The following is a 21,250-nucleotide window of genomic DNA, read 5'->3' on the forward strand; positions in this document are numbered from 1 at the left end:
GAAATGGGGGTTCTTATGCTCGACTTGCCAATTTCCAGCTTTGTGAACATGGTGTTCCCCACCTATGAAACAGGAAAAATATACTTCCTGGGATTTTTGTGGAGATTACATGAGAATATATATATATGTAAGAATATAGATTATAGGGGCGCCTGGGTGGCACAGCGGTTAAGCGTCTGCCTTCGGCTCAGGGCGTGATCCCGGCGTTATGGGATAGAGCCCCACATAAGGCTCCTCTGCTATAAGCCTGCTTCTTCCTCTCCCACTCTCCCTGCTTGTGTTCCCTCTCTCGCTGGCTGTCTCTATCTCTGTCAAATAAATAAATAAAATCTTTAAAAAAAAAAGAATATAGATTATAGGGGTGCCTGGGTGGTACACTTGGTTAAGCATCCAACTCTTGGTTTCAGCTCAGGTTGTGATCTCAGGGTCCTGGGATCGAGCCCTACATCAGACTCCACATGGAGTGTGGAGACTGCTTGAGATTCTCTCTCTCACCCTCTCTCTCTGCCCTTCCTGCTTGTGCTGTCTCTCTATATATAAAATAAATAAAACCTTTAAAAAAAGAGAATATACATTATAAATATATCACACAGTGAAGTTTAGCTGCTATTGTTATTTCTTTATTGTTGTTGCTACAGAGTTGGAAACAAAGATGGCCAGAGATGCTGGAGAAGGCATGTGGATGAGAAATAAAAAAAACCTGTGATGATGAGGAAGAAAGAACACTTTAGAGTCAGAAGGTTTTGCTTCCCACAAGCCATGTGATTGTGGACAACCTATTTTAACTTTCAGAGACTCCATTTTCTTCTCTATAGCATAGGAGGGATATGATTGTGGGGATTAAATGGTATGATGAATACAAAAGTCCTGAGTACAGTGCCTAGCTCATAGTATGAACCTGATCAATGTTGATTTCTTTCCTTTTCCCCCCTCTTAAGGAAGGGTGGAAATTTCTCCCTTACAGAGAAACAAACTAAGGGTCAAGCAAATATAGCCATCAGGTCAGATGAGCCCACTTCTGTTTTATTTGAACACAGCCATGCCCATTTGTTTATTATTGTCTATGATTGCTTTAGTGGCTACAGATATCATATGGCCTGCAAAACCTACAATATTTACTATCTAGCCCTCTACAGAAAAGGTCTGTTGACCCCTAATCTAAGCTATCCAAGTCCAAACTCCATATTTACAGTCATCAGAGCTCTATTGTCATATATGCCCTGGCCATTGTCCATTTGTATATTCAGTCCCTCAGTCCCCCTTTTGATCATTTTCTCACCTACAAAAGGCTCATCAATTCAAGAGGGACAAGAGATCCAGAATTTCCTAATGTGGAACTGTCTAGTTGTCTCCGTAGTCAACTGTATCATAAGATTTTTTTGCCCTTTTTATCGCTGTATCGTGACAGCAGCCATTTGATGAGAGCTTCTACATGGAAGCATGTACAAGTCTGCATGGAATGAAATGAACCAGCATTATAACCACTATGACAAAAACAAGAACAATTAATAGTCAAACAGTGAATTCCAATTGCCTAATCTAGGCAAAGAGAACAAATGCCATAGGCCATGAGGATCAGAATCAGATAAAGGACTGGTATCCAAGATCTACAAAGAACTTCTCAAACTAAATACACGAGAAACAAATAAACAAATCATAAAATGGGCAGAAGATATGAACAGACACTTTTCCAATGAAGACATACAAATGGCTAACAGACACATGAAAAAATGTTCAAAATCATTAGCCATCAGGGAAATTCAAATCAAAACCACACTGAGATACCACCTTACGCCAGTTAGAATGGCAAAGATAGACAAGGCAAGAAACAACAATTGTTGGAGAGGATGTGGAGAAAGGGGATCCCTCCTACATTGTTGGTGGGAATGCAAGTTGGTACAGCCACTCTGGAAAACAGTGTGGAGGTCCCTTAAAAAGTTAAAAATTGAACTACCCTATGACCCAGCCATTGCACTACTGGGTGTTTACCCCAAAGATACAGACGTAGTAAAGAGAAGGGCCATATGCACCCCAATGTTCATAGCTGCATTGTCCACAATAGCCAAATCATGGAAGGAGCCGAGATGCCCTTCAACAGATGACTGGATTAAGAAGCTGTGGTCCATATATACAATGGAATATTACTCAGCTATCAGAAAGAACGAATTCTCAACATTTGCTGCAACATGGACGGCACTGGAGGAGATAATGCTAAGTGAAATAAGTCAAGCAGAGAAAGACAATTATCATATGATTTCTCTCATCTATGGAACATAAGAACTAGGAGGATCGGTAGGGGAAGAAAGGGATAAAGAAAAGGGGGGTAATCAGAAGGGGGAATGAAACATGAGAGACTATGGACTATGAGAAACAAACTGAAGACTTCAGAGGGGAGGGGGTGGGGGAATGGGATAGACTGGTGATGGGTAGTAAGGAGGGCACGTATTGCATGGTGCACTGGGTGTTATACGCAACTAATGAAGCATCAAACTTTACATCGGAATCCGGGGATGTACTGTATGGTGATTAACATAATATAATAAAAAATATATATATAAAATAAAATCTTAAAAAAAAAAAGAAAAATCAAGTCACTTTTTAAGGTGATGTATATAACTTGCTGTATCTTGCTGGTTTCATTGATCTGAGTAAGCAAGAACTATTAGCAATGACACAAATACCACAAATACCACTAGCCAACAAAAAAAATTTACAACAGTGAGTCTGCTACTCATGCCAATGAGTTGCATTCTATCTTGGGCAAGAGTGGTGGCATCAGTAACTTCTAGAGTTTGTCTTTTGACTGTTAGGTCAGAATTCTCTAACTCAATAATAATCTTAACAATGAAAAGGAATGAAAAGGAAAAAAGGACCATTATGGTAGAAAACAATAACGAGGGCATTTGTTGTGATGAGCACTGGGTTATTATCTGTAAGTGATGAATCACTAAATTCTATGCCTGAAACTAATATTATACTATGTGTTAACTAGAATTTAAATAAAACTTGAAACAAAACGAACAAAAAGACTCTCTAGAAAATGGCCAGACAAGCTATAATAAGCAAGTAGATGGAAAACAAAACAGGGACTATGCAGACATATTAGTCTAACATCTTGTGTGGAAGCTGACCATGATTTGAGGTCATCAGATTGTTCTAAAGGTCTTGGGACAACTGTTTACTTCCATAGGTCAGTTGTTTCTAAAGGATTCATGAAAACCCTTCTCAAGGTCTTATATTTAAGGGGCCTCCCAATTGTGTGGAATTCTGTGTTGCTTCTTTATTTGTGAAATATAATTCCAAGGATTGACTCAAGTTCACCGCTCTGTTTGCTGTTAAAGTGCCTTCCAATGAAGCTCAAGTAGTGTTCCTTTTATGTCTTTTCCAGTAGATGAAATCCCCTGGTTGAAAATCACGAACAGATTGTTTAGGCAGATATTGTGGGAAGGAGGCCCTAAGCTTCCGGTGAAAGAACTGGTGATAATGTATGAGTCCCTTGCAATATTCTGCCATGTCTTCACGTAATAGGGCAGGTTCTAGTATTAGAGGTGAAATCCCTTAATGCACAGGCCTTCCATATACCAGTTCATACATGGATAACTAAATGTGTCCCCAAGAGAGTAGATTACATGGACATTAAGACCTAGTAGAAGAACCTTTGACCAAGGGTTACTGAAGGTTTTGATAATTATGCTAATTTTAAGAATGCCATTGTTTCTCTTAATCTTTACAAAAGATTTGGATGGCATGGGCAGTGCAATTTCTGGTGACAACTTACAAAGCTTTTTAATAATGGTTCCCATAAAATGTGTGTCTCAATCATCTAATATAAAAGTTAGTGTACCCCAGCTTGCAAACAAAAAAATCAAGCAGCTTTTTAGCAACTGTAAGGGTGGTAGGTTTTTGCCAAGGGAATATTTCAACATCAGTACATCCCAAAAATAGACATACAATAACTAAAACATATGTAGACCCATGGAGGGTAGAAGCTGGATAAAATTTAGTTCTCTTTTCATGGACCTCAACTTTCATAATAGCTATTTTTCTAAGAAGTAGCATCTAAAAGTTCCTTAACTTGTCCATTTTGGATGAAGGTTCCAGAGGAGGTGATAAATCCTTTGTTTTCAAAGCATCTCAAAGTTAGGTGTTACTCCAAAATTATATCTGCTCTTTGGGCATGTGTGTGCACACATTTACACTCTGGTCTTTGGCCAGGTCTTTATAAGATCTAATCAATGCACTATGTTCTGCTCTCCAGGCTGATTTTGCCTTAGGTAGAGGGCTGTATTATAAAGAATAACTTAAATTAGAGATAGCAAATTCTGCTTGATAACCACCAGTTTCTGTTTTGAGTGTGATTCATCAAAAATAACTTTAGAACAAAGTTCTGAATGGAAAACTCTTACAAATTTCAGTGAGCTGAAGACACTTCCCTAACTGGGAAGGATGATGAGGTCCTTCTTCTTCTGGAGAGTGGAAAGATTCTGGGTTTTGCAGTAGTGAATAGTAATGTGAAAGGGAGAGAGTGATACTCTCCTAAAAGGTTAATCTGATCACTAAAAAGTGTTGAGTGTTTTCAGTCAGTCATAGTGTCTATATTGGGTGAAGAACCAAGAGGTCAAGCAGGAAACCTAGAACTAAGTTGTTAGAAGTATGGATGAGTTTTGCTGCAGCAGCTCCTGCCCTGAGATAAGGGACGTAAGCCTTTGTAACTGGATTAAGAATGAAACTATAGTAAGTGATAGGTTTTTTATTTATCCTATAAAGTTGAGTTAAAACTCAAAGGCTTGTCCAGATTGTTCACGTATGAACAAAGGGCATTTCATAGTTACAGATGCCTAAGGAAGGAGGCTATGGAAGAAACATTTTCAAGTTCCAGAAGGCCTGTTCATGTTTGGGCTCCCAGAGAAGGGCGTATCTCACTGGGGACTTAATTCATAAACAAGTACTGCAATTTCAGAAACACTTGGTGCCCACTGTCTGCAACATCCAGGTAAAATTGAGAAATGCTCTCAATTGTTATATTGTGAGGGATGTAGGAAAGTTTGCATATTTTTTAGTCAACTGGAAGATCATGTTTTTCTCTCTATGAATAGGCCTTACCCTAAATAATGGACTATGTTTTGGCAAAAATGTAATTTTATCTTCTGAAATGTTAAGTCTCTTTCTGCTTGGACTAAGATAAAGTAAACAGAATCTTTTTCCAGGCTTACTTGTTCTCTGAACAAAGTAGGAGATCATCTACATATTGTCTCAGAACTAAATCATCGGGGAAATTTAGATTTTTTTATTACTTGAATATAGTTGACACACAACGTAACATTAGTTTCAGATGCACACCATAGTGATTGAACAACTCTATAGGTTATGTTATGCTCAACACAAGGGTAGTTACCATCTGTCACCATACTATCCTACTACAATACCACTGACTATATTCCCTATGCTGTACGCCTTTTATTCCCATGACTTAGTCATTTCAGAACTGGAAGCCTGTATCTCCCACTGCCCTTCACCCATTTTGCTTATCTCCCCACCCTCTTTCCCCTCTGGCAACCATTACTTTGTTCTCTGTATTTATAAGTCTGATTTTGCTTTTTGTTTGTTTAGTTCAATTATTTGTTTTAAAATTAAGATCATTTAATTCTTTTTTATTTAAATTCAATTAGCCAATATATAGTACATCATTAGTTTCAGATGTAGATCATTTAATTCTTTATTGGGGACCTGTGGAAAACAGAAGGATGCTTCAGTGAACCACTGGGGAACTGACTGCCGCAGAATCTTTTTTTGTCCTCCTCAGATAAAGGCAAAAAAATTTTATCTGTCCTTTACAAGGGGCAAACTGAAAAAGCAGAACAAAGGTCCACTACAGTGAATCCAATGGCTTAAGGATGCTACTTGGATTAGGTATTCCCAAAAAATTACAACTTTTTTGACGGTCCCGAGATCTTAAAAATCAATATTTTCATCCATTTGGTTTATTTACCAGAAAGATAAAAGTGATACAAGACCTAGTTCAGGCTATAAAGGGACATTTGGCTAAAAAGCCATAAACTCTAGGTTTAAGTCCTTCTTTTCCTCTGGTTTCAAGGGATATTGGGAAAGTTTGGGTAACAGTTTGGTAGGATCTATCTGAACTTTAATAGCTTCTGCACCAATTATTTTTCCTATGTCAGTTAAAGTATTAATTTATCAATTGTCAAGATCTTTACTTGAGATACACATCAATTATAATGGAAAAGGCAAAGGTATATCCAAAGCAGACACAACTTGATTATAAAGAGAGGAGACCTCCGGACCTCAGGAAATTGTCCCTCTGATATGCTAATTACAATTCCATTTACAAAGTAAGTCTCTTCTTATTAAACTTGCAAAGACAGTATCACAGAACAGGGTATAGGTAAGGGCTAGGAGATAAGGAATCTGTGAATTATTTGAAATACCTACCATCTGTATGGTATGTTTGCTGCATGGAAGAGGTTGATCAAAGGTGGCAGAATTTAACATAGAAAGAATAGCATACTTATCTACCAGTAATAGTGGAGGTTTGACTGTTTATATGCATAATGAATTTACCTTGCATGTTTAAGACTAGTCTAGGCAGAATATTGGGCACTTTTTCATTCCTTAGAACAATCTCATTGATTTGAATTGAGAAACTTTTCTTTGTCTTGGTTTTTCTTTTCCAAGGTGGGATAATCTATTTTCCACTGTTCCTTCTGTTAACCATTTCTACAGGTATTCTTGTCAATAGGTAGTCTGTTAGGAAGTGGCCACCCAACTGATTGCAAGATTATATGTTTATTTGAGGTCCTGTTTCCTCTGTGTACCATAGCACTTTCAAAATGTTCTACCAGGTGTTGTAGTTCAGTAAAATGGCTACTTCCCTTCTAATTTCTATTTCCTTAGTAAGTCTTCAATAAGAGCGCTGCTGTTATGTCAGTGCTTTAACTCTCAGATGTTGTCAGAGTCTATCCCAAAATCTCCTAAAACTCCCTCTTTTCTAAAAAATTAAAACAAAAATATATATACACATACAGACGTATATATGTATTTCCTCTCTTCTCTATTTGCATGATCAAATTGTGATCCAATTAATTTTAATGGAAATGTTTAAGAAGGAACTTTCAGGAGACTTTACCCTACTTTTCAGGGCTTTCTTTGACCCTCAGGCTTACTGTGGAAAGAGAGATCCTGTAGGTCCCTTTCTGGGTCAGTTCAATTCTTTTTGCCATCTAAGATCTACCATTTAAGGTTCCAACCAACCTGTATAAAAGTTGATATAGGTCAGGCAACTGTAGGTTCTATGTGCTCAAAATGATTCTAAATTCTTCTAAGAATAACGGTTGGTTATGTCTGGGTTTAGGGAAATCCTTATAGTTCTTAATTCAGGTTGGGTTCATGATTTCAATTCTGTAGCCAGCATATCTGGTTCATAAGCAAGATGGATGTTTAGAGGCAACTGACATTTTGAGGTCTTCAACGGGGTCTTTGGGAAAAGGTAGGGCATCTTGTCAAGGTATAGTGGTGAGAAGAGTCAACAGAGGTACAGAACCAGACAGGTCTGAAGAATAGAGAGAAGGAGAACTGGATATAGGAAGGCAACCAGAGGACAAAGAAGGAAATTATTTACTAGAGAAAACAAGTATAGTATTACTGTTACTTAAGTTTGTCAAATGACTCATTAACTTTGGGCAAAACATCCTTTAATAAAGCAATTCTTTTAATCAGAGTTCTGTTTGTGTACCAATCAAACGAACAAAAAATTCTACTCATTGGGCCTGAGAAATATTAATTCCTTTTATCTTCCAAAGCGTCTCTCAAATGAATAATTTTGTTCAAGTTCAAACATTCCCTAGAGTGGCCACTGAAAGCCTAAATCATCTTTGGTGAAGTTGTGTCATGTAGAGAGATAATTGAAAAAAATAGGATTCCAATGAGAGTACATATAAGACAGGAGTTTTTCCTGAGACTTGGAAAGGATTTATACTTAAACAACCCCATGAGAGCTGGCAACAGTCAGTTGAAATTGATGCTTGTGCACTTTGTGTCTCAGGGCCCTAATGTGACAGTTGGCAGCCTCTAAATGCAGACAGACAACCCAGAAGGCAGGGAAAGAGAAAACAGTCTCTCTGGATCAAAGCTAAGCTCTTAGGACAAAATATTTAGATGGAAGGAGAACCTTACCCATTGGTGACCCACAGCAAAATATGTATGGGTAAGAACCTCACACTCACCAGTCTATGGGGTGGTGCAAACAACAGGCCTACAAGGCCTAAGCAAAAGCACAGAAGAGAGCAAAGGGATAAAAAGGAATGGCCTGATTCCACCAAGGATGCTGAACAAATCAGAGCTAATAACAAAACCCACCTACTAAACTGAGAATAGACAGCCAAGAATCTCAATGCAAGAGTATGGAGTTCAGACCCAGTGTTCACTCACCATATAAGCACTGAGTCAATCAGCTGTGAACAGCAAGGCACAAGGGGCGTCTGTGGGTGCTGCACCTGCTCGAAGGCTGGTGTCCATGTAATGGGCAGTGAAGACCATACCTCAGTGGAACCTCCGGAAAACTAGAAATCAACAAAGACCACCAAAATGAGAACAAGCAGAGGCTATTTATTCAGAGCTTGCTGTAGCAAGGAGTTAGTTGCTCTTACCTACATTTGGTAGAAATTCAAAGGCAGGCAGGGGAGTGGGAACACCTTTCAGAAGGAAAAATGGGAAAGTTTCAGGTAGGCTTTAATTGGAGGTTGTTGGCGTGAGGAAGCCGGAGTCAGGCTAACGAGAAGCACCTCACGTGATCAGTTTGGGAGCGTATTTGGCTTTCTCTGCTTAGTTCTGAGCTGGAAGTAAGAGCACAGAATAGAGCAGTTGGCAATCACTGACCAAACCCTGGGCAGACTGCTGCAGAGGTATAAGGTGGCCTTCCCAGGTTGTTGGTTGCAGAGGTCATAGGTCAGAGTTCTATTGTCACATGTGGTCTGGCCATTGTCTGTTTATATAATCAGTCTCTTGACCTTTTAAATTTTCTATTTTATTTTCCTTTAATTGTCCCTGCTCTTTGTGTTTATAATTGCAAAAGTTTGGCAGAATCTAAATATCTAACACTAGGGGATTATTGGTGGCTTTTAAATTTGTACCATTTAATCCGCTAATGTTGGTCATTTAGAATTTCTGGGCACTAGTTCCAAGTGGAGGATGCAGATTCTGTGGACTTTTAAATAGGCTGGCTCCAGATTAATTAAACTCTAGCCCAAGACATACTGGGTCTTCAGCAACACAGGCCAATAGAAAAGCAAGGAAGATAGAAATTAATCGTATGGGGATAGGATATAATAAATGATAGCAAAAGCTACTATTTTAAATCACTGAATCTTCACAACATCTTTAAGGATGCATTTTTATCTTTATTTTACAGATGAGGAAATTGAAACAGAGAGGTTAAGTAATTTACCCTACATGTGCAACTAGTAAATGGCAAAGCAGCATTCAAGCCCAAGCGGGCCACACTCTTAAGCACTATGTTTTTAGCTAGCTGAACTAGGCAAATTATGCCTGAGGGCAAAAAGAGCTGGACTCTGTAGTGGTTAAGACAACTGGATGTGGAGTCATCCAGATCTGAATTCAAACCCCAGCTCTAGCCCATACTGGCAGTGTGATCTTTAACATGTTTATTAACTTATCTGAGCTTTGAGTTCCTGATCTGAAAAATGGAGAGAATATAACTAGAGCCAGATGAAATCTACCAGGATCCAAGCAGCTATATGTAAAGCGTCATAATATTATTGAGAATGAAATGAAGTAGGAGAAAAGTATTTTCCAGAACTTCTTTCACAAAGAATGGAATATGTAGCTAGGAGGAATATTTTAATCAATTGCTGGGGAAGGGAGAGCAATATTAAGTATAAGTAAGTAGTTGCTAGACCACCTCTAAGTATAGGTATCTCTGATTAATAGTAGGACTTTGTTTGGCAGAGTACTTTATGAAATCTTGGGCCAGAGTGTAATTCTCCCATAAATAGAAGAATGGCTGGCTGGTCAACAGGAACCCCCTCTATTCACTTCCCCCACACTACCCTCAGCCTCTCTATAAGTACTAGAAATTTAAAGATGGTCAATTTGAAAGAGCACAAATTATTCAGCTGCCATGATGTCCATGTGCCTTGTCCTGGCCCAGCTAAGACTTAACTCATAGAAACATTGTAAAGATTAAGTGATATTTGGTACAACCACATGATTGCCAATATTTGACTGGTCTGACCTACAAAAATGGTAATATGGTATGGTTCAACCCAATAAAAGGATTGAGAATACTTTAACCCAGGACCTGGTCTTATGTGAATCCCTTGTAAATAGTAACTAGTCTTATTATCACTTGCCAAGAGGAGGCCAGCTGATTCAGGCACATTTCTGTCAGGCAGCATTTTAGGTTCAATCTAATGGATGGGGGAATTCCCAAAATATAGCAAATACTGGCATCATGGATTGAAACATTAGTCCATTCAAAGCAGAATGTCTGCCCATCAGGTGTCTGGCACTAGACACAACTCCTAGAGGGGAGTCCTAGCAAGAGTGAGGCTAGATTGTTGGAGTTTCCCAACCAGCAGACTATGGGGGATGTGTCTACACTTCATCAGGGCATTAGGAATGCACACAGGGACACTGAGGCAGAAGCCCAGGCCGTGCACAAATCCAACTTGAAAGACAAAGAGAGGAATGGAAAAGGAATTAGTTTGATTTCTCTTTCTGTTGTCAATCCCAAAATATTTTCCACAGAACAGTTTGGGTGTAAGTTTCAAAGAAAGGGGCTATGAGGTCAGAGAACTTCACCCCTACCTTGGAGATCTACAATGCACTTTCATCCAATAATCTTCATTTGACAAACATTTGTTCAAAGCTAACAGATGCACATTAGAAGCCCTAAAAAAAAAAAAAAACTTATGAAGAGCATGTTTAATTTTGTTAAACACCGTGTTTCTCAAATATTTAACATAACTTTTATTCTTCATAAAATGCTTAACATTCAGTGCAAACTAACTTTTCAGAAGATGCTTTCGGAAATGCTTCCCTGGATTATAAACTTCTTATAAGGATATTCTGTGCGCTTAGTTCAACTTTTTATCTTCCATACCAAGCACAATAGCTGGCATAGAGTTGAATTTAATAATTTAATTTAATTTAAATTTAATAATTTAAAATGAATATGCATAATTAAAAGTATCAACTAGATTATTTCTCACATCCCTTTCAGCTTTCAACATCTATGGTTCTGTGATTCATAGATGTACCTAAGAATATACAAGAAATGACCATCATCAGTACCAAGGAGACAATGATTAATAAGGATACTCTGGTTTTTCTTTAGTTCAAATAAATGTTTTGCCTTTTAACAAAGAATCAAAAGGCAGTTCTGAGTAAAATAAAGAAGGTCAAGGAGAGCTTCCTGGAGGAGGTGTAAGCTTTGAAGGCATCAGTGTAAGGGTTGACAGAGATGAGGGGCTAGAATGATGAGACGGAATACAAAAAAAGGAAGACAGGTTTTTAAATTAATATCGTTATGTTTCTTTGTATTTTTTTAATGGCCTTAAAGTCTTTGAGATTCCTTCTATCAAGTAGTTGGGTCATGTCCCCTTTCCTTGATTGCTTCTACCAACAGAGTATGTCAGAAGTGATACATTGTAACCTCAGAATCTAGACCATAAATGATCATGCAGCTTCACCTGTTGTCTTTACTTTCTCTCCCAATGCTCCTCCTTGAGACTGCCCGGTGCCTGTGAGGTGGGTGAAGGAGCCATCTTAGTGGAGAACCTTCAGCTCCGTTGGCAGTCCCAGCTTTTGAGCTGTTTGAGTCACCCCATCTATTCCAGTCTAATCAGCTGAGGCTTCAGATACTATGGAGCAGGGAAACACCATTCTCCTGGCACCTTGTCTAAATTCCCGACCCATGGAATCCAAGACACAATCTACATCGTTTCTTTTATATCACTAAATGTGGAGGTAGTCTGTGATGCAATAATAAATAACTGGAACAATTATGACGGCTACAAGTGCAAAACTCCAACCAAATTAGTGTCAGCAAAAAGAAGGAATCTACTGGCCCATGCATCTGGACAAAGCAGGGGCTGAAGCTGGAACTGATTTTGTTATCAGGACTCTCTCCCCATTTGTTGCCTCCACTTCTCTTCCTACATTAACAGGAAAGAAAATCCGGCCCTTCTACGATCAGTTTTCATGTAAACTTCAAGCGAAAGATATTGGCCCCATTGGATACTGTGCACATTCCTAGGTTAATAACTATTGTTCAAGGACTGGAGGTCTAGGAATGGCTTAATCCAGGAGCCAATTTCTCTGGCTAAGGACAGGATCTACGATAAGCAGCCTCCACCAGAACACATCATTAGAGCAAGAGCAATTTACCCCAAGAGAAGGGGCTAGTCTAGAGAGACAAAGCAATTCGCATATATTACAGTGGTTTAAATATTATCTCAGGGCTGCTTTCTGAAGCAGGGTAGCACCATGTAGCCACAGAAGTGTGGGATGAGAGGGTCTCCCCAACTGAAGATGGGCAAGAAGTCTTAAGCCCCCAAAAGACTTGGAGGAGTATGCTTTGCTAACACCCACCAGGTATTTTTTGATGAACACGTGGTACATAATTTCACACTGGCCACCTCACTAAACCTTTGCAACCACCCCAGGAGCAGGGAATGTTAACACCCCACTATGAGTAAAGAAAACAGAGCTCAGACAATCAGAGTTACTTGCTCAAGGTCATATGCTTCTAGGGGTCAGAAGTAACCTACAGAGCCCAGACTTCAGTCTCCAAATCTAGAACCCCATAAGCAATTCACATGAAAAGCACTGAAAACACTGGACAGGGTGTTATCCACCCAAACTAAGACAAAAGCCTTATATTTCTATACACAAAATCTAAACACAGATATCCTGAAGTCCTGGTTGTCCGGATATAAATAAGACAGCAGGGAGTCAGGTCTTGAGACAGGCAGAGACAATAACCACACCTGAGGGACTTGTTTTCTCCATTGTCTAAGTGCCCTTGGACCTCAGACAAACCCCATATTTCTTGGAAACATGTATTCCTCTGAGAGCCAGGGAAGGCGTGTGGTCCAGTAAATGCAATTAGCAGTCTCACCGCGCGTTTCCTTGCCTGTTGTCTCTCAGAGTGCAGTCATCAGAGAGCTCAGTTTCAAAGCACACTCTTCCAAATGACAAGAGTCGCTGGCAGATTTTAAGTGGATTTGAGATGTCTATCTCAGGAGTTTTGGGGATATATGAAAATATTTACTGAGCATCTCCCTTGAACAAGACTCAGCTCTAGGCACAGAAGGATACAGGAAGGAGAGCGAGACAGAGAACCAGCAAGAGACGAAACTCTGGCAAGTTATTAACCTCATTTACAATGTAGAATTAATAATAATATGATGATGGTACACAAATTTATATCTCTGGCCCGGCCACTCTTATAGCTCTAGTCCTTTATATCCAAATGCCTATTCAAAATTTGCTCTCAGATGTTTCACAGGGGCCCCGGAATCCACATGACCAATGCTGAACTAATGACTATCTCCCTCAGTTCTGCCCCTTTAAAATAAAATAAAACTCCCAGCAACTCCATCCCAATATCTTCTCAAATTGAGAATCTCAAGCATTAATTTGGAAAACATATCAAACACACCACCTTCTCATGTCTGAACTCTAAACCAAAGACAGCTTTATGCCCTTTTAGCCAGTACTAGCAGGGACATGGGGGCAAGCCTTTACTTTTAGTTGTTCCTTGCACTTCAATACCTGACCTCCCCGCAGACGGGTACACTTGCTCTCTGTGACCGCGTCTGGGACCCTGCAGCACTCACAGCAATGGTCAAGCTATTCACCAATTGTTCTGAGTGGAGACACCCTATGAGAACAACTACAGCAGAGAACAGGACCATGTAGGCCACAGCTCAAATTTTCTCATTTTTTTCTCTGCAGGGCAATAGTTATCAGGACTGACCCGCTGAATTTATTTCAAATTCCTTAGAATGACTCAATCACAGTAGTGATTCTGAGTTGCGAAGAAAGGCCTGATTGAAGTCAATGGGACTGAGATTTGGAGATGTTTAATTTATACCTCCAAAAGGGATAGAATTAATCATATTGTATCAACAGATTGTACCCTAGAATATCTTTCTCACTGGACCGTGAGCTCCTTAGGACCAGGAATGATGTCTAAACTATATCTCTTGTCCTCATGGAACCAAACGCTGTCAATTTCAGAAGATGTGGACTGAATCACTTTAGACACTAAGCTTCCTGCAGAAAGACATGAATTTTCCATTTCTTTCAATTCCACTATAAAACCAAGAGATACTTATTGAGTTGAGGGTCTTGGGTTTCAGTCCATGGTTTTCAGTAATTAGACTTCAATTTGTACCTTTAATTAAATAGCTAATTGTTGTTAATTTCAGGGGATAGTCCACCAAGGTTGTAGTGAATGAGCATAAGGTTTGCTTGCTTTTTGGCAACCATTTTGTGAGTAAGGAATTTAAACCTGAAAAAGTAATATGGCATTGTGGTCTATCTGGGTTGAGAGAGTGTACTTATTCTTCAGGGGGAGAGGTCAGCATTAGTGTAAGAGGAGAAAGGGGGACTGTTAGCTGAACTGCATGGAAACCATTCCTTCCTGTTAGAGCCGCAACTCCATAATATATGGCATATGCATGGGACATCTGAAGCCACAACAAGAGGGATGGTGGCTGCAGGGGCAGCATTTAGGGTTGAACTGAGATAGGGGGTGTCTCTTGCATGGTACTGGAATTAATTTGGTCTTGCTGTCTCTTGTTTCCAGTGCTTGGACACCTGTTTTATATTTGACTTTTCATAGCTATCCCACAAGCTCACATACCACACAATAGAGGTACAGGCATGGTAGGTCAGTGGAATGATTTTTTTTTTTTTAAGTAAAATCCAAATGAATGGGAAATAGATCCAGGAGGAAAATCACAAAAGGCATGACTGCCTAAGATGTTTACTCTCTCCACGGATAGTACAATTCTACTCTAGAAGTTTTCAGGGACTGGAAAGTGTTATAGGTGAAGGCAAAATGCTATTAACAGGGACCTTCTGTCTGTATCTCCTGTCCAGACAACTGGAATCTCTTTAAGGTGCTGCACCTGTCCCTACATTATACATGAGGCATCAGTTAAAACAGCTGGTGCTGTGGCTTCTTCTACTGACAACTTCATTCCTTAACCATTTTCTATTTTCTATAGCTCACATCTCACATTCTTCTGATCTAGAGTGTTCTAGTAAGTGGCCTACCTTTTCATGTCTGTATCCTGTCTCCCTCCCAATTCCACTTACAGCATTTTTATAGTGTAGAACCCAGGCTGCTCTGGACACGGATTGTTCTGCCTCCCCCACCACCCCCTAATCCCCTCCCCCCTTGGCTACCTTGCTTTTGGCTGTTCTGGATAACTGAAACGGCTTCTCAGCCCTAGGCCTCTTTGCCTCCCTGTGGAAAGGACTCTCATCAATCTCATCCTTTGGTATGGACAAGACTGGACATACCCTTGAACTCCTGAAGCTACATTCTGATAATACAGCACTAAAATGTTTGGGGGCAGGAAAAATCCATGCAAAGTAAATTAAAATCAAAGAAAATATCTGGTAAGGGCCATAAAAATGATGAGACACGTCAAGAGTTTAAAATCTATCCAATGGTTTCTACAATTACTAATACCCCCCAGAAAACAGACATGGCATGTTTCTGCCCACTGTATTCACCAAATTTTATGTTGATTAACTTAAATAACTTGGAGCCTCTCTCACCCTCCAGAAAGCATAAAACACCTCCTTTTCTGAACAAAGGAATGGAAAGGTGAAGTAAGAGCCTGAGTGAACACGTATCTCCAGAAGCTAGCCCCAGAAGTACTGTTAAAAAAGTCTGGCTTCATTGTAGGAGTTGTATGTAACCCACCCTATAAATCATTCAAGAAGGTAATGGAAGACTGAATGCATGAGAGGAAAAAGAGGATGTAAGAGAAAAGTCTGCTGGGAAAATCACCCATCTCTGGAATTACCATGGATTCTCCTTCCAAAACAAGAAAATATGTACATGTGAGTTCTATTCCATTTACAAAGAGTGATGGAGACCTTCTTTATATCAGACACTCCTTTCGAGAAGAAGCCAAACAAAATACAGCCCCTGACCTCAATAAGCTGACAGTCAAGTAGGTGGAAACACAGATAATAATATTTATATGACAAGCACCAGATGCTAGAGGACCACTGCAGGGGTACCTAGCCCAACCTGAACACTCACAGGTTTCCTGAAGGACACATCTGAACTGACCCTTGAACGCTGTGTAAGAATTATGGAAATGGGCCTGAAACTACCCAAAAGATCTTCACTAGTCCATCATTATTTTATAATAACCCAGTCCCACACACATGTTCTGGGGCAGGGAGACTTGGACACTTTTGCAAGGACTTTACCATCCGGTCATAGGAGTTCTGCATGCATACGAACAGATACAGGCATTGCTCCAAGGTTGTAAATACAGGCTAGACACTGTGGTTCCAACTATATTAGTCCTAATTTAGTGTTGATACAGGAGAAGAAGCAGGATCTGAAAGGGTCAAAAAGATTATCTTTAACATTAACATCCAAAAGGTCTGAGCATCACAGAATTAGAAATAGGCTCCTCTAAAGATAATGAATCTAATCCTCTCGGAAAACTGAGGCAGCTAATGACAAATTTCGTGTCCAAGTCATATGACCAGGAAGTGGTGAAGTAAGACTGAGAGTTCCTTGAAAGTTTATTTAGGTGAGTATTTCCAGTACTTAAAATACAGTTAACGCTCAGTAAATATTTGTTGTGTTGGGATTGAGGAAGAAGGAGAAGCAGGCTCCCCGCTGAGCAGGGAGCCCGAGGCGGGGCTCAATCCCAGGACCTTGGGATCATGACCTGAGCCTAAGGCAGCAGCTTAACCAACTGAGCCACCCAGATGTCCCTCTATAAGATAATTTTAGGGCAATCCTAAAGCACTGATTTCCAGAAAGGCAACTGAGATGAGGATATCACATAGATTAATGCAAGAAAAAAAAATTATCCCTCAAATAAACCACTTATGGAGTTAGATTTTAGAGACCGAACAAAACAGTCCATGTCCAATGGGGTGATACAGTCAAGAACTGTATTCTTAGATATTGTGAACTTCAACTCAGCAAATCTTTTTCAAATACGTACTGTATGCCAGGCATTTGATTCATCTCTGAGATGCAAATATAAATAAACCAATACCTGACCTCCAACTCCACTTCCTAGGAAAGGAGACAATACATCTACCCATAATGTTTTGCTAACCTCATAGAAGCAAACATGAAATGTTAAGGGACCAAGGGAGAGGGGGTGTTTGATTCTAACTTAGGTGGACTTGTAAAAATGAGAACATTTTACCTTAGCCTTGAATTATGATTAAGTCTTTAGCACATGACAGGGACATCATAGGCAAAAGGAACAAAATAAGAAATCAGACAGGCACAAGACAGTGTTTACACCTGGGAATTCCAGAGGTCTGATGCAACAAACACAAAAGAAGTGCCTCCTGTAAGGAGAGGTAGCCCAAGGACTAGGTTAGACTGGGAGCTACAAAAAGCTACAAAAAGCCAGACTAGGTTAGACTGGGAGCTACAAAAACCCAGTCCCAAAAAGACTGGGAGCTACAAAAAGCTACAAAAAGACTAGGTTAGACTGGGAGCTACAAAAAGCCAGAGCTACAAAAAGTCTAGGTAGTCAGAAGAAGCAGGTAAATTAAGTACAGCTGAGGTCACGTAGCAGACACTGTTGCGGCCCAATCTGTATCCCTTCATCATGCACCATTTCTGTACAAGCCAGTCCAACTTCCACTGCTACCACCCAGGACTCTCTTGCTACCATAGCCCACTCTGCCTGCATGCGAGGAGTCCAGAGTGCTAGAGAATTGATGTCTGCTCTCCCCCTTCCCCAAGCAAGGATTAAGGGTGAATAAATGCCTCTCTGCACTTAATTCAGGTAGGAAAACCCTGAAACGTGTGTTGCTCTGCAGAACTAGGCTCCAGCTGCCCACGTTTGTAACTTCTTTGATAATAATTCTCTACTAGCTTCCTTCTCTGCCTTGTCTTACTTTTTCACTCTCTTATTGAGGTTTCCTAGGATTCACCCTCAAAACATACTATTTACATCTGACTTAGTGTCAGGGTCTGTTGCTGAGGGGAAGCCAAACTAAGACACTGTAAGAAAAATGATCACAAAAGACAAAGTCATCATCAGGAAAATAAAACCAATGGTGAGCTTTGAAGACCAGGACAATGCTACCAAGAGAAACCAGGGGAGAGAAGCTAGTAAGTAGGAAAGTTGGAGAAGTTGTAAGATGTGGGGTAGGAAGGCAGTAGGAAGGGGCACAGAAGGGCAAGAAGGTCAGAACTAAGGCTATGAAAATGATAGCTTGATGTGTCAGTTACTTGATTCAGGGGCAAGCCTCATGGATTGATGGGTACTTAATCATTTTGATTTGGGGAATTCTGTGAGAAACTGATGAAAGCTTTGAACTTTCTATCCAGAAGGGGGTGGGGGAAGTACGTACAAACAATTCTGCTTGGAACTTCAAGGGATTCCCAAACCCCAGATTAAGAACCCCTGATTAAAGGCTGTGAGGCTGGACTCTGAGGGCCTTGATTGCCTGCAGAGTGCTTTAGCGTTCATTCCATAGGCAATGGGGAGCCAGCAAAGGTTTTTACTATTGGAGTTCCCAAGTGGTTATAGTTTTCCATTCTAAATGGAACCCAAGAAATCTGGATGTTTTTAACAGATTGAAAGAGAGATTGGGGGGAAGCGCATAGATAATTGAGCTCCTTGTTGGCCAAAAACATTTTCTACCAGATGCACTCTAGGGCTTCAAAGGCTGCTGGCTGCAGAATCCAGATGAACCTCAACGGATGCCACAGGGAGTCACTTCCACAGCCAAATGTTTTGGCCTCAAAAATTCCTGGAGCAAGACAGATAATGAATGGAGCTGGAAACAAACTCAGGACAAACACAGCTTTCTATATTACTACATGTAGCAAGTCTGGGATGCAGAGTGGACAAAGGGAGGGGGGAAAGAAGACAGAAGAAGAGAGGCAGAAAACAAAAGAATCCATTTGGAGAGATAAACAGAGCTGGGAGGGCAAACCAGAAAAAATGAAGAGTAGGACCTATCAGAAATATAATTGTAGGAAACAAAGGCTAATTTGAGAACAAACAAGAAAGGTGTAGAGAAAGAAAAAAGATAGTAACTGGACTTGAAGGATCTGGGATACTAACAGGGAGACAAAAAATTTCTCTTTCTTCTATAAATGAATTCAAGGAATGGCTCTCACATTTTGAGTATCTACTGCATAGAAAACTACATTCAACATCACTATACACAATAACCCTACAAGTAAGGTGCTATCCTCATGTCACAAGTAAATAAACTGAGATCTAGAAGAAACTTGCACTAGGCCAACAGGTAAGCAGTGGTGTAACTGGGCTTTGAACCCAGGCCTGACTTGGAAGTCACACACACCCCAGAGCTCAGATTTGTAGACCAAACGCAACTGAAGCAAAGACAAATTACATGGCCTATACATCAAAACAAAAATGAAGAATTGTCCATGCCTACTAGTAATGTCCATACACATGACTAGTTCTTGTTGCCCTCATCCCAGAGCTCAGATTTATAGACCAAACACAACTGAAGCAAAGACAAATTACATGGCCTATACACTGAAATAAAAATGAAGAACCGTCCATGCCATTTCCTGTCTTTTGTGGCCTGATGGAGCAGGAGGAGGCTGTTGTGGGGGGTCACCATGATCATCTGCACGATGACCTCTGAACCTTCACTATCCAAGCCACCTTACTGGCACAGCCCCACTACTCAGTCAGGGCACGACCCATGGGAAAATGGGAGGACTGGCATGCTACAGGCAAAAGGACCTCAAAGAGGGTCATCCACACAGATACCTTCAAGTTTCTGGAGTGGCCCACGGTGAGGCAGAGACATGGATGCTGAGCCAGGTGATTCAGATACAAATCTTACCTGACCACCCATTACCTCAGCAACCCAATGAACCTCTCACAGCCTCAGTTTCTTCTCTAGTAAAAACCAAACCATCTTTTCAGGGTGCATGTGATGACCATACAAAATGATGGATGCATGTGCCTAGCTCTCAAAAACAAGCCATTTTGCATTCCAACATCTTTTCATTCTCCTCCATTTCTATTTGAACCCTTTTGTGTATGTGTTCCCTATGAACCCACCCCCAAGGCCTGTTAGCACCCTAGTTATACTCTTTCTCTCACTTCATTCCATGTACCCATATTTGATATCTAGTATAAGAACAAAATTAATTTGCTTTGAACTGTACAATTTGCAAAACTTGTCCAGTTCTGTCATAGCATCTATCTTTACCATGAACCTAGGAAGTGAGCAAACAGGAATCATTACCCCTTTGCTACTATGCTAGAAAGAGGCTCAGAGAGTAGGTGTTAGGTGCCCCAGTCATATAGCAAGTAGCACAGCAACTAAGGGTCTAGTTGGCATAAAGGAACAGAGCCAAGAAATATACATGTGCTACTATAAGAAAATACCACATACTGGCTGACTTCAACAACAGGAATTTATTTTGCACAGATTTGGAGACTGGGAAGTCCAAGATCACAGGCTGGCCAATTAGATTTCTAGGGAGGGCCCTTTTTCTGGCTTCTAGACAGTCATTTTCCCCACTGTGTCTTCACATTGGTTGGGGAGGGGGAGTGGGTTGTCTCTGATCTCTCTTCTTGACACTAATCCTATTGGACTGCCCACCCCCTTATGACCTCATTTAACCTTACCCTATCTCCAAATATAGTCACATTGGGGACTGGAGCTCAACTTCTGAATTTTGGCAGAACACAAACATTTGGTCCATAACAGGTACCTTGGATAATTGGCTTGCCTACTTTGGGTTTCTTTTCTTTATCTTTAAAAAAAAAAAAAAGTTTGGTAGAGTTGTGTCCAACACCCCTTTCTGCTCTGATATTCAAGGATTCGATCTAACTCTGAGCAGGTATTATCCAGTAGAAATTTTTCCTGGTCTATACACAGTGTCACCTCAAGTTTTGATTTCAAGCTGCCTCCTAGGCAAAAATATTGCATTTCTACTTTCAGTGAGTTTCCCTGACAAAGCTCTTATTCATTT

At 40.2% G+C, this 21,250-nt stretch overlaps 1 long non-coding RNA gene across 1 annotated transcript in view; it reads right to left on the reverse strand.

Annotated features, from left to right (window-relative positions):
• LOC109488452 overlaps positions 1–21,250 on the reverse strand; it is a 218,068-nt gene that overhangs the window by 130,339 nt on the left and 66,479 nt on the right. Inside the window, exons 5-6 of the long non-coding RNA XR_004623238.1 lie at positions 10,843–10,926; positions 8,446–8,576 (exon numbers count right to left, since the gene is read on the reverse strand). This is a non-coding gene — a long non-coding RNA (uncharacterized LOC109488452). The remainder of the gene's footprint in view (positions 1–8,445; positions 8,577–10,842; positions 10,927–21,250) is intronic.

This window comes from Ailuropoda melanoleuca, chromosome 2, assembly GCF_002007445.2.
Source record: "Ailuropoda melanoleuca isolate Jingjing chromosome 2, ASM200744v2, whole genome shotgun sequence".
Classification (NCBI taxonomy): Eukaryota; Metazoa; Chordata; class Mammalia; order Carnivora; family Ursidae; genus Ailuropoda; species Ailuropoda melanoleuca.